This window comes from Gallus gallus, chromosome 5 (genome assembly GCF_016699485.2).
Source record: "Gallus gallus isolate bGalGal1 chromosome 5, bGalGal1.mat.broiler.GRCg7b, whole genome shotgun sequence".
Lineage (NCBI taxonomy): Eukaryota > Metazoa > Chordata > Aves > Galliformes > Phasianidae > Gallus > Gallus gallus.
Window position 1 is genome coordinate 50,542,349 of NC_052536.1, and position 14,454 is coordinate 50,556,802.

A 14,454-nucleotide genomic window follows, 5' to 3' on the forward strand; every position below is an offset into this window, starting at 1 on the left:
TTAAGTCACTCACATAGCTCTGTAGTGCTGTATTCTGGAGTGGATGCCAGATCGTCTCTTCGTTGCTGCAGCTGCTAACAGTTAACGCACACAGTTATGCATTGTTTATATATGTAATGAATGTTTTTATGTTCCATGAAGAATTGAATTGCTTCAGTTGGGGTGATAAAAAATGCTCTTCCTCCCTTCTCCAAATTCCCCTCAGCATGGTGGCCCATCTGTAACTGGACGCTGCTAGTGCTGGTACCTTCAAACACAGAAAGGTTTGAACTTGTCTTCTGTGCCCTGTGTTAGCAGGGGGTTTAGCCCATGAGTTGGAGAGCAAGAGGAGGATGCGGCTGCTTTTTCCCCACTAAAAGAATGACCTGGTTGTGTTTGGGAAGTGAGGGACCTACATGCAGGGAGAGTTGAAACTTAGCTATGCATGGATGCAAACCTTCCATTCAGCTGCAAGCAAAAATCCCTCTAAAAGGGTCTTCTCTTTCCGTTCTTGCCCTAGACAAGGCAAGAAATGTGGTCCACACAGATGAATCTCCTCCACTCGCTGCAGCATGTTGCCTTTTGTAGGCTCTGCTTGGTGTCTAATTCTCCATGTCCATTTTGTGAAGTGGGCATATGACTGAATGCTTAAACTATGCCTTATTTCATAGAATCATTAAGGCTGGAAAAGACTACTAAGATCATCGAGTCCAATCATCAAGCCCCTTTGTCAAGTGTGTTGTCCTTCTCCATAGCAAAACAGTCTGGACTGAGGAGGAGAGGGAGACAAGGGGTCTTTTGCTATGCCTGGAGCAGCTGCACTTACCCTTCTTGGGAACTGAAGCCAAACCAAACAGTTCTATGGGGTTCTGATTGGCATGTCCCTAATCATATCCTGCAAGCAGAGCAGTTGGGCTGACTGAACTTAAATTAATTATAGTACAGTTACATGTCTCCCCAGCTATCTAGAAGACTGAAGAAGATGTTATTTACAAGCAGATACAGCAGTGAGCAGATTATCTTTTGACAAACAATGATTTCATGATATGCTGAAGCAAAAGAGAAGGAGAAAGTGGAACCGAGAGGGGAAGAGTAAAAAAATGCTGAGTTAAGATTGAGGAAATGCTATGAATTAACAAAGTATTGATCCAAAGCATTAGTTACTGCCAGACTTGAGGAAGCTAGTACCACTTGTAGGCTATAAAACAATGTTTCAGGGAGCTTTATGGCAGATAAGCTTTTCTGAATGTCAAGGAGTTCCCTTACTTTGTGTGTACTCCAGGCACAAGGTAAGGGAAGTGCAAATATAGAGCCACAGGCTCTGGACTCCCCAGGTGTTAGATAGGCCACTGATGGGTTTCCTGGAGCTGCTCCATGATCTGGTCTGAGCCTCACATCCTAGGAGGGAAAAGCTCCAGCACCAGGCTGGTGGTGGTATCTTGCAAACCAATCTAAGCATGGCCTGAATTTGCTCAAAGGACCATACCTTGGCACTGGGCCTGGGGGAGTTTGTGTCCATCAGCTCACCATGGGTGCTTTTGTGGAGAAAAACCTAGCCAAAGCCAAATCCTGTTGGTGAAACTGCTGCTATTCCTGTCTGACTCATGGTTTATGAATGGCTCAGTGTCCCACCAAGCCTGTTGCAGGCCCACTCAAAAAACAACAGGCAAGTCTACTAATGGTTTTGATAACAGCAATTTTCAAAGCCTCAGCCACAATACAGTGTGAGGTCCTGATCCAGAGATAATTGAAGTGTTTTCCTGCATTGAATCTGAGCCTAAAAGAGACAGAGAGAGAAAAGCAGGCTCCACAGCACAGTGAGCACAAACATGCTGGGGTTCCTGGGGCAGCTCAGTGTACACACCTGTAGCATTTCTGTCTTACTGACAGCACGGCTATGGCCCTGATGTTATGGGAGGAGATGCACTCTCACAGCTGTGTCCTTTTTCTGTCAGAGATGACACCAGTGTTGGTTTTGTGTCCCTGTTGCAGTGATGGGATTGAGCAGAAACCCCATGTAAATGAGGTAAAATGGCCGCCTCCTTCATGTGCCTGTGCGCTTAATGGGTTTCACCCTGCCATCAGGAGCGGTACAACAGAGAACAAATGTTGGGGTTTGTTCATAGGTTACCTCTTTGTTTTTCCTGTCAGGCTTGGAAAGTTGATTTATTTTGGATGGACCAAGGCTGATTCAAAGCTGGCAGAAATCTGTAATAAATCACTAAAATTAATATAAAATTCCATGTACAACAGTGGCAAAATGCCCTTTGACATCTGTAGGTGGGCCCACATCCCACTTTGAGTACATGGGTTAATAAGGAAACAAATTCATTAGCAAATAGAAAATACATCAGAGAGGGTAAAAACTCACCATAGAGATTTTCTAACAATAGAAGGCAGGTGTCATTTTTTTTTTCTGTGTTCTATTTCTACTCCTTACACAGGATATCATCTTGCTTCCTTGGCACAAGAAACAATCCCACTGCATTTTACAACCTGGGGAGTTAAGTTTGCATCTCATCAGCCTGGAAGCACCAAATTCAGCATGCCACAGAAGGTATTCAGTGCAGCTGTTATATCTCTGCAGCTGTAATGTGAGGTCAAAATGATCTCTGCCCTGATATGAAGTGACTTTTGCAGTACTGAAGATGCACGGCTTGTGAGCACAATGGTGTGTATGTCTACTGGAGGACACCTTTCTCCCATTTGCACTTTACGCAGCAGGTGATGAGTCACATTACATAATTACATAGATAGAAAGTTATTTGATGTTTAATTTCGCCTAGACAAATGTTAGTTGCTTCCTAAGCAGTATTTTCTGCCTATCAGTATCTTCCTAATAGCTGTGCATTTTTAATTACTGATAATTAGTATTTACATAGAGCCTTTAGCAAACAATTCCTGAAGTACTTGTAGTAATTATATATGTAAATTGTTATGAAAGAAAAATGGTTGCAGCTTAACAAAAGCAAAGCTGTTGAAGTAGGCAGTTAGCAGAGGTCAAGTTTTAACATTTATAAATGAGGCAGAGGCAGGACAAAGTCCCATGTTTTTCTGCACCGAAACAGAAACTGAACAATTAGCAATTTCTGTGTAACATATTTTTACAACAAAGGCAGAAGTTTTGTTGGTTCTGATTTATTGATAGCGGCAGAAATAGTTGAAAAATATTGATGAGATGCCTTTTCTCAGTTGGGCTTAGCGGTCAGAACAAAGGGCTGAAGGAAATGTCTTGTGGAGACACTGGACTCTGTGTGATGCTGTCATAGAGCAGAGGGCTTTATAAAACAATACACAGATGAAACAACTGAAGATTTTCTGCAGATCCTCTTGCTTAAGAGTCACTGCACAGTACTGAGCTCCCAGAGTCCTTTCTCAGGTTTAGGACGGAACTGATAATCAGAAATAACCATCATAAACAATTCAGACGGATAAAGGGGGATAATAGCCTTACAGCACGTGTGGAAAGAAGAACACTCTCTATGTACAGACTGGATAATTTCTGCCTATTACATCCAACTCTTGTATCAGCTGCGCGTGTAAGAATCAGGCCTACAAGAGTTATGTGTGATCCCAAACCCCTGCACACCTCTTGAGGCTGAGATTGTGGCTGATGCTGATTTCCTCTGTGCTTACACAAGAAAGTGGTTTTCTTTTCTTTTCTTTTCTTTTCTTTTCTTTTCTTTTCTTTTCTTTTCTTTTCTTTTCTTTTCTTTTCTTTTCTTTTCTTTTCTTTTCTTTTCTTTTCTTTTCTCTTCTCTTCTCTTCTCTTCTCTTCTCTTCTCTTCTCTTCTCTTCTCTTCTCTTCTCTTCTCCTCTTTTCTTTTTTTCTTTTTTTCTTTTCTTTTTTAATGTTAGAAGGGGAAATTAGGATTCACAACTTACTCCAGAGATTACAGCTTTTGTTTTTTTCCTGGTGCATGTTTTAGGCGCCTGCTGAGCTGATCAGCTCTGCCATCTGATGAGTGCTCTGCAGCAACACGAGGGGCAGATGAATTAGAGGCTTTGTCTGCTGCTTGTTTGATTGTTCTTATTCTTTTCAACATCCTGCAACTCCACCAGGGATGAGCAAATGTGAGTCCACCTCAGGTATCCCCAGCCACTTCTGCCTTGTCAACAATTGCCCAGAAGCAACCCATATGAGCCACTCTAGACCATATATTCCATTAGTATAAATTATTAAAATGAAATATTTTATGAGTGGCTACAGACCTATTCTAAATTAATCCCTTTATTCCATCATGAGGCAATAAACCTTTACATTTCTGAAAGCTCTTGTCAGCCTTGCTGCTTCCCTTGAGAATAAATACATTCAGGGTTGGAAGACTCTTCTGTCCCCCTGCCTTCATGCTAATCAGGATCATCAGCCTGTGAAGAGGTAGACACCAATCATCAGATTCATCTTCCTGGAGAAATTCAGTTTATAACCACAAAGACAGCACAGATTGCATTAGTCTCAGGCCCTGATCTCCTCTGAGAAGGCTGGTCCTGTAGCTGAACTGCTGTGTAACTTCACAGAAAATAATCTGCTGTTGCCTGATTGGTGACTGTTAGGTCCATACTGGGAACTGGATAATCCAAAAGCCATCCCAAGCTGCGATCAGAGGCAAGCTAATCTCTCTGTGGCAAAAGCACAGCAGAGAGAGATGGAGGGCTGAGATAATTCTGTCCCTCATGCTTCCTGATGTCACAGGATTATTTTCTTCCTTTGTAACACTCTGATGACTGGTATTGCTTGCTGCTGGAAAGGCCCAGGAAAATTATGAACCAGCACTATTGCATTTTTTACCTATAGGTGAAATGCTTTTTTCAAACATTTCATGCAAATATTCTTACTTGCTCTTGACACACAAAGAAATAGCATTTATATATGCAAGATCTTCTGAGAGTTGAAAAATGAAAGAGATGGTTTTAAAAAAACTGAGTTAAGAGATTCTAGGTTGAGGCTTCTAAAATACAGGTTTTCTATGAAATCTGCTGTATGTGTGTGTGTCCATTCCAAGTCCTCTGGACCGTTTCTGTCAGCCTGGGTATCAAGGGAGGACACAGAGAGTCTGACTGAAGTGGGCTTCTCACTTCAACACACACCTTTGCCTCACATCTGGACAAGGCAGCTGAACCTGTCCATCCCACTTTTGGCAAAACAGCACTTTCCTCCTTGCAGTTAATTAGCTCCCATAATGCAAATAGAAGCAGCCTATGCTGGAGGCAAAGGATCAAACCTCCACTGACAGTACGTGGCAGGCAATGGATAAAGAAACCAGGGGAATCATCACAAGAATCAAACAAATATGTCTATTTTAAGAAAACAAGTTTTTTAGCTGCAAGATCAAAGGCTTGCAAATTTAAGTGAAGATATATCTATCATCCAGTTGTCCATGCAGCTTTAACCTTATGATCATTTTTGGCCTTTTTTAGGCCATACACATTTTCAATAGAACTTTTTTGTTCAGAAGAAAGAAATGTGGATGAGCAGAAGTCTGACATTTCCTAATATTTGAGTACCATCTAAATTACATTACTTTTGTTCTGGATATAAACCAATTCTGGGTGCATTCCAACTTTAAGCAATCAGAGAATATCACTGGTAACAATGTGAATATAGTGAGATGGATTACATGCTGGATGAGTCTCTTTTTCTCTGTCAAGAATATGGGAATACTGCTGGGCTTAGCTGGGTGTACTCATACCCTTATTCCTACTGGCAGAACTGTCAGTACCTCCTTTTCCTGGACTTCGGCTCCTGTAAAGAGAATAAAAATTGTGTATTTCTTTTTTCTCTGCCCATGAAGGGCTGGAATTCCTGAGCCCACTGCCCCTGCTGTGGGGCAGCTCATCACATTCAGCCCAAAGCATTGGCTCGTCTTCTCCCACTGTTTTTTTCTTTCTTTTTTTTAAACCATTACTACTACAGTGTAGTTTTATCATGCTGCACCAGGGATCAGTGCCTTCAGCCAAGATTTTCAAAGCTAACTTAGTATAATGAGTGCTCTAACCTAAGTGTACAGAAGTTGTAAAGAGGAACTTGTCTCAGATAATACTTGAGAAGAAGGGAGGAGAAGTGAGGAGCACCATGCATACCTCATCAGTGTGCACCATGGCCATTCTGATGTATAATAAATGATTTTATCGATTGAATGGAAAGGATCTATTGGTTGTTTTCACCTTTGTCCCAGCAGTTATCTACTGCAGTTCACCAGCTTCTAGCAAAATAAAAGCATATGAAAATACATAATACTAAATGGTTTCCTGTCAGCTTGCCATCCTGGAATGGCTGCTCATCTCACCTCACTTTATCTTGCTGGGGTTTAAAAGGAAATATTCTTGGACCTGAAACCTGAATCAAACACTACATTCAAAGCTGCGGAACAAGTTCACTATTCCTACAAGGCATGCCTTGGACTCCCACTGACCTAATATTTAGGTTTGTAATCAAATAATCATCCAGAATGGAAAAGACTTTCAAGCTCATCAAGTCCAAACAATGTATTATAGCACATGATGTCAAAAGAGAGTATGTAAAAAGTTGCTTCATTAACCAACACTTAATGCTCTTCCCTTTCAGCAGAGCCCTGCCCTTGGTGCTCTCTTCATCATAAATTTTCTCCACACAGTCTACTCAGCTTCCAAGCAGCAACTCAATTTCTTTTCTCCCGATTAAAGTATTGATAATCAAATCAGCATTTAGATAATACAGCCCTTAATGTTCTGAGCAATTTTAGACAGCTGGGGCAAATTTTGCAGTCATGAGCTATGATTCTTTCTGTAGCAAAAAAATACATCTGGATTTGAATTAAAATCAATCTTTGGTGTGAGGAGGGAATGTTTATGGATGTAGGCAGCTAGCTAATTGAAATCTCTTCCTGTGGAAAGGAGGCAAGGTATTCTTTCTCAGAGAGGATGTCATAAAGAAGCAAGAGTGAAAAACTCTTTACGAGAGGATGTAGGTGGTACATTCCGTCATGTTTCATGAATAGCTAGTATCTTCTCATATTTACAGACAAGTGAAACTGAAATGCATGTCATCTATTGAAAAGTAATCAATTGAGTAGCGCAGCTCCTTTATACTAAGTGCTATAAATCTTACTCTGTTCCATTATTGGTGTAAATGGAACAGATGTATTGATTATTTGCACCTTTGTTCTGACTGGGATATTTACAGCAGTCAGCTGGCTGCTAGTAAAAAAATGTATGTGATAAATTAAAGTTATGGGATCATTCTATCCAGCAGTGATTGTTTCTGTGGAAAACAGAAATAACCATCATAGCTGTAAACAGATTATTATGGATGAGTCAAAATTGCATTTAATTCATTTTTACTATTCTGACAATAAAGACTTCTTGGAGAAGAATTATTCCCAAGCCAGACTGTTTAATTCCTGATAAGGCAGACTTTTCCAAATAGTATACTAGGATATTTTTCCTCCTTAAAAAAAAAGCAACCAAAGAAGTTCTGAAGTGGTTTGAAAAAGAGTTAAGGTATAGGGCACGAAAGGAGCTTAAATAAAACATATTAAAGTAAATTTACAGTGATTAATTTTACTAGCTGAAATACCATGTGGGTATCTATATGTATGTGTATGTTTGAATTTGAATGAGAAATCAATGTTTTATTTCTTTTCACCTATATAAAGCATGTCAATTTTCAGGGGGCTCCTGTGTTTACATGATAAGTTAGAAGCAGGCTGACTGTATTTATGTCTTCTCAGCAGTGTAGGAAAAAGTGAATTTGCAACTTTAGGTTGCAGAAGGAGACCTCACCTCTTCCAGTAAGGGGGAAAATGGGGAAGATAAAGAGTTGGAGTGATGGAGGGTTACAGAGAACCTCTAATGTTGTTAATCTAAGGATATTGCTGTTCTTGTGGGTGCTGAAGGAGCAGGGAGAGGAACTGGTGGCCATTGCTTCTTGGTTCTTACAGTAGTGGCTGCTCTGTGCAGTTAGGGGCTACCTGGCCCCATGGCTGCTTTTCCACATCTGACACCAAGCTATCCCCACCCAGCTCACCTGGCCTCTTCCTACAGCCAGTCCAGGTGCAGGAAACTGGTTGTTTTTTCATTTCTAGAGATTTATTTTGCCATTTCTAACTGCTTACACTATTTCATGCAGACTGAACATTTAAAACAAATCTACGGTTGCATACATACTCCTTTTCACAACTCCTCATAAATCTTTAATTTTTCTGAAATGTTCTGAGTGATTCCATCAGACCTTCCAGGATCAGAAAGAAGACAGTAGGGTGAGCAGGTTCTACTAGAATAACGTAAACTGCTTTTACCTGTGGCCTTGAAAGGATGCAGATATAAAGTGGTCACGGTGAGAGCATCTGGTGTTGTGTACAAAGAAAGTCTGGCTGTACAGCAGAAAAAATAGGAAAAGTGCCAGATAAACCTCACTAAATAAATACAGTGGGATAAAAATTACATTCCTGAATTAAGCCATACACTTGCAGTTCTTGGGAAGGGAGAGGAAGAAGGGACAGATATTCTCTGTTCCGCACCAGAGTACTGGAGGAGCTCACACAGGACTAAGCAACTGCTTTCTCTGGTTGTATAATGATACTGTAGAAGTGCTAGTGGAACTGGGGAAGGTATCAGTTGCACATTCATGTGGGAGCTTTGAATAAAATGAACATGATGAGAAATCACCAAGAAAAGGACCTGGCTCCTAGGGAGATGGCAACAGTTAGGTTTACAATGGAAATATTAGGCTAAAGAGAGGTCATTATCAGTGTTCCTTAAGGATAAGTTCTGGCATTGATTCTTCCTATTTTCATTAATGAGCTTGGCAGAACTATTAGGAAATTAACTAATATAAAATACAATTTACTGATGACAGGCTGCTGGGAGGTGCTGTTGATGGAGAGGTCTGGACTTGCACACAAAGTTCTGGCTGACCTGAGAAGATAAATCAAGGTTGTGCATATGTGAATAATAGTTCTGCTATGCATTAGAGCTTCTCATTTAGAAATGATTGGGGGAAAAAAAATGATTTACCTGATCTTGGAATCATCACATAATATTGCCATAATGAAACTGTAGAATGATCAGATCTATTCCCAAGATGTAAGGGCAGAAATGTTTCCAGCAGAGAAGTGGAAATGCAAGCAGAGCTGTACAAAGATCTTGAACCTCATCCAAATATGTCCTGCAGTTCTGGTCACCTGCAGGATAGATGATTTCTAACTGCAGTGGGCACAGAGAAGGTTTTCCAGCATCCCTGGGAAAGCATGGCCCATTTTAGAAAAGGAGACCAAAACACTTTGGTTGTTTAGCTTAGTGACAGAGGACTGGAAATGTCTGCTATGTATATGCTCAGCATTAGGAGGGAAAATAGCTTTTTAAGCAGAATGACCTTCTTGGTATAAATCATAAGAACCTCCTGACTGTGGACGGGAGAGAGAGAAAACCTAAAGTTTTTAAACCTTGATGTGGCTTTGAAATGGAGTGCATGGTGTGGCACAGCTGGGGGTGGGTCACAGTCTGGTGAACCTGTGTTTCTGTGGTCTACTCTATGTATAAAAGTAAAGTTTTGATTTCCAGGAGTTAGACTTCAGGAATACCATACATCAAGAAAACACTTGCCTTGAAAATTACTTTATGCCAAAGGCTGAATTTGCTTTCAAGTTAAACCTTGTACACAGGAAGGAAGGTCTTGAAAGACCAATCCCTTCGAGATACATCTTGAGCAGAGCTAAGATGAATCTATGTCAGCTAAATGGTTCTTTTCCAAGCTCATCTTCAGATTGTTAGGAGAAGAAATGAAGCTAAATCTGTTCCTTCTTCTCTGTTAATGGAGAAGAATAGACCATAAGCTAAAGCAGCCTTGAAACTCTTCTAACATCCCTAACTACTGAGTTAGAGGGAATCTCTTGCAATACTTAATCTTTCGCTGTGGAAAGCTATTGAAATGAGTTCAATGAACTGCAAGAACTTTTAGAGTTTGGGGATGTTTGTTTGCTGTTCCAAATGCGTCAGAAGTCAAATTAGAAGGATTCTTTCCACCTCCTCTGTAACTATAAGCTCTCCTAATTTTGGCGCCATTTTGTGATCATTTGGTACTTTAGTTCTTTCACAGCAACAGCTGTAACTCTTACAAGTATCTCTATTTGGACATACACCTGATGGGTTAACTTGGCTCAAGAAAAGGTAAAGGGCATATGCCAGATTGTATTTCCTTGGTGTACTGTCCAGGAATAAAAACAGAACAGTGCCAGACAGTTAAGAATGCCAGGATGCTGCTAATACTACTTGTCCAAAGGAAACCAACAGCTAAGAACTGAGATAAAACCAAGCAAAAGGAACAGAAGTGTTATCTATTCCCTACCAGCCAGAAATCCCAATGTGCATGAGCTAACAATGTGAAAAATGTAAACCACATTATCAGTTGCATTTAGAAATTATTATGATCCTCTTTCTGTTAGCTGTGTGGGGAGTAAAGTTCCGACAGCTCTGGCTACTTAGATGGAATCACTCATCATAATTATACATTACTTACTCAGTAAACACAGAGATAAGTTATAGGCGAGGCTGGTAGCACTGCCAATTAAAGTTGCTTGACACTTCCTCTTGTTAGATCCTGTTTTCAGATACTCCCAACTTTGCCAATGTTTAATCTTTTCAGTGTAAGTTTCCCAAGCCAGAAGTTTAGCATTCAGGCGGTGTGAATAAAGGAGCAGCATCTGGATGGCAACCTCAAGAAGTGCTCACAGGAGTGTGACCTGATGGAGCTGTAGATGTTCCTGTTCATGTCAAGTTAGTTGGACTACATGGCCTTTAGGGGTCTCTTCCAACTTGAACTATTCTGTTCTGTTCTGTTCTGTTCTGTTCAGGAATGGCTCTGAGATGCTGAAGTGCAGGACAATTCAGGGAATAAAGGGAAAATTTGGGGCACTGGGGAAGGTGTGCACACCCTTAGTGGTCTTGGCCAATAGATGTGACATGGAAGAGCTGGGCAACTGAGTGAAAACTCACTGAGAGCTGCAGGCAGCTTTAAGTATCCTCCGCAGTCAGTCCTTTCTTCTTCCTTTTATTTATTTTTTTGATCTTGAGCATTGCTGTTCTACGATAATAAATGTTTGAATGATACTATAAATATTGATCTGGAAGGAGGCTGATAAAAATGAAGCATTGTTATAAGGAAGTCACAGGGGTTCCAGCGTGAATGTATTGACTGATGTGCTTCATAGATTCAAATTACTGATATTCGCTGGTTAGTTTTCGGGGATTTGTAATCATATCTTTGAAGCATAACAAATCAATTTGATACATAAAAGACTTCTAAGGGAAAAATCACAAGGATGCGTTGGAACAAAATACACAGACCCATGTAACATTTTTCAGATTCTGAGTTACATTTAGGGTAAACAGCAATACAATTTGTCTATTCTTGAAACTACCACTGCCTGTGTGATGGAAAATAGCTGTGTTTTAACTTTTTCTGATCAGGGGCTCACAGACATAACCCTTGGCCAGGGTAAAAAGTGTCTTAGACAGAAGGCAAATAAAAAAAGAGAAGCAAGAGCATGAAAGAAAATCTGAAAGGGAATAGCAACAGTGATATTGTAGTGTTGGGAAAGATGGAAATAAGTAAGAGTGGCCTGATTCAAACTCATAGAGCTCTTTGAGGAGTGTTTATTGGAATCCACACTTAAAATAAAGAAGATAATTTTATGGAGTTTTTGTCCACTTGTCTTAATCAATCATTTGTGCCTAGAAGCAAGCAGGCATTAATTCGCTCTTTCTGTTGCCACCAGATTTCATGCAAAGTATCTGAAGATGAAAAATCATGGCTGCAAAAAGCAAAACTTCCCAGCTGAAAAAATTGAGCCTTTATGACTTTGCAAAAATGAATTCCTTTTAATAGACTTTGTTGCATCTCTCGGTTTAGAAAAATAAGTATAGTGCCCAGTTCTATTATACATAGCCCTCATTAAGCAAATTCATTTCTCAGACTTCTTGCAGGATGATCTCTGTGTCTTTGGGAAGATGTGAGTCACTGTCAGCCCTTTGGGGTGGTGTGAATAGGAGTAGTGTGAATGGATTACTCAGTCCCCTTTAATCTTGAGGTCTTTGCAGTTATCTTTACTGGGAGAGACTCTGTGACTTCCTTGAAGCTGAGTTTATAGCAGCTTCACTGCTGAATAAAAATACTGTTTTCTAACCAGGAGAGGCCTCCTGGGCTTCCTGTTTACACCACAACTCTGTTAAGGCATGAGTACAGTGAAGGTGCTGGATTTTCATTTGGGATAGATGATGGATGCAGTATGTATTTGTTTTTGTCATTATCCTTTAGCTGTCCAGGGACTCTTGGCTGGGTCAGTATACAAATATAGTAGGTCTAAGCTGTATGTGAAAAATGGAATAAAAGTTTAACAAATAAAATAAATGGCCATAATGTCAAAATTGCCTAATGAGGATAATGTAGGCAGGCGTCATTTGGTGGGTTTTACTGCATTATTGTGTTTTGATTCCCATTGCAATAATATCTGTGTATCTCTCTTATTGTGTTTCTGCACAACAAAGCTGGCTAACTGTCCATTTGGTCCTGCAAGCCTTGATTTATGGCAGCTAACTGTTCCACTAGTTTCAAAGTAAAATTTGTGTTGCTAACACAAGTGGTTGTGAAACCCTCCAGCAGCTGCATGCACTGCAGCTTTCTCCTCTCTGTGCCTTTCTGTTCTCTGCTGTATTTATTATCAAAACAGCGAAGATTGCCCATCTTTTTCACTTCATGCTAGGATTAAGGAGTCCTTTGCAAGTGACCCCTGTCCCAGTTTAGAAGCTGATACTTTGCTAGGAAACTTGCCCTATCTTTTGCTCTGCTGTTCTGCAAGCTCAAAAACAGCTTCTAGGGATGCTGTTTTTATTTTAAATATGTATACTGTTGCATGCTTATTATTATTATTTTTAATTAAATTTCACCTAAGAGTTATAAGATTTTCCTCAGAATTATGGGGAGAAGATTGAGGAAGATCTATTCCTATTATTGGGTAGACTCAGTTTCTCCTTCCAGCATCCTTTCCTTTACACTATTATCTGAAAAGAGAATACCATTTTACTAACCTGGGGGTGCATATAATTTAGACAATATGTTGTCAGCATGGGAATAGCTTTATTTTATCTCTGTAGCAGGTCAGTACAGATTAGTTTGCTGCAAAAGCCTAGAGAGATTCAAGTTAATTGGGTCATTCATGCAATTGGTTCTTCTCTCTTGACAAAGCTGTCTGTGAATATGTTAATGGCATTCATTGAGGGAAAGCTAAAGAATCTATGAGGTGTGACATATGTTGAGAGATATCTCAGAAATCTCCTATGCAGGCATATGAAAGCATGTTTTCATCCAGCACAGTGTTTATATTTCACACAGCTTGAAATTATTTATCTTGCATATTTATAATAATAATTGCTTATACTATTTCCAGCAGCAGCAAAAATAAAAAAAATGGTGAAAAGAAGAAGAGTTTGTGGATATTTTTGTGAAAGAAGAAATCAGAATAAATTGACAACATTATGAAAGCCTCATTATTTAGGATTCTTGCTTCTAGATTACTTAAAAACATAGGAACTATTCCTAGAGGAAACAATTCTGCCCTTATGGAGAGATGAACTGGTTGGCCAGAGGCTGTTTTGAGCTCTACCTTCCATAGTTTTAGAAAAACAGCATGTCAACTCATTCATATGATTTATGTTTTTTTTAAATATATTTATGTTCGTGATGAGTGTATCTTCAGTCACAGGAAGCCTAAATCATCTGGTTTTCCAAACTGTGTAAGTAACTATCATGGAATTTGGAGGCAAACCAACACTAGCAGAGAAGCTAGAAACTGTGATAGGGAAAAGAGGAAGATTAGCTATTTTAATGACAATAGAGAACGACACAGAGGGATGCTGACAGGACCAAGACTTGATTAAGATGGAGCTTTTCATTAATTTTCATAGAGCAACTCTAATTGTTACAAAAACTATATTCAGCAGTTTTCCATCATTTTAATTCCATTTCAAGTGAATTTAATTTAATTTATCCAATGACTAATTTTTGGCCTTGAACAAATTAATGAGGAGTCCATTTTTTCCAAAGTGAAAAGCGGCTTTAGCCCCAGAGACTTGGACTGGCATTCATTGGTATATTTGAAAGCCTCTGCATGCATGTTCCACGTTTAACTTCATGTTTTTCTATACATTTAATTATGAAAACTCTGGCTGCCTGTTTCTCTCAAGACTATTGGAAAATCTTATACTGACAATTTTGTGTCACAGCTTCCCTTTAGTGTTCATCATCTCCCTAGCTGAGCCTTGCAGAAATAACAAGAACTACCAAATTTTATGCTGTGCTTGGGTAAATCTGTCAGATAATGTCACGTTCCTAAATTCCTTCATGAGGAGTCAATAGGAATCCAGCTATTAAAACCAGAGCAGCTAAGTTAAATTTGTACATATTCTCTATTTGTAAGTGTTCAGAGTTAATCTGAAAGTAAT

General features: G+C 39.7%; 1 long non-coding RNA gene across 1 annotated transcript in view; it reads left to right on the top strand.

The window, feature by feature from the left end:
• The window catches only part of LOC101749505, a 198,248-nt gene that overhangs the window by 107,653 nt on the left and 76,141 nt on the right, over positions 1-14,454 (top strand). The window lies entirely within an intron of this gene.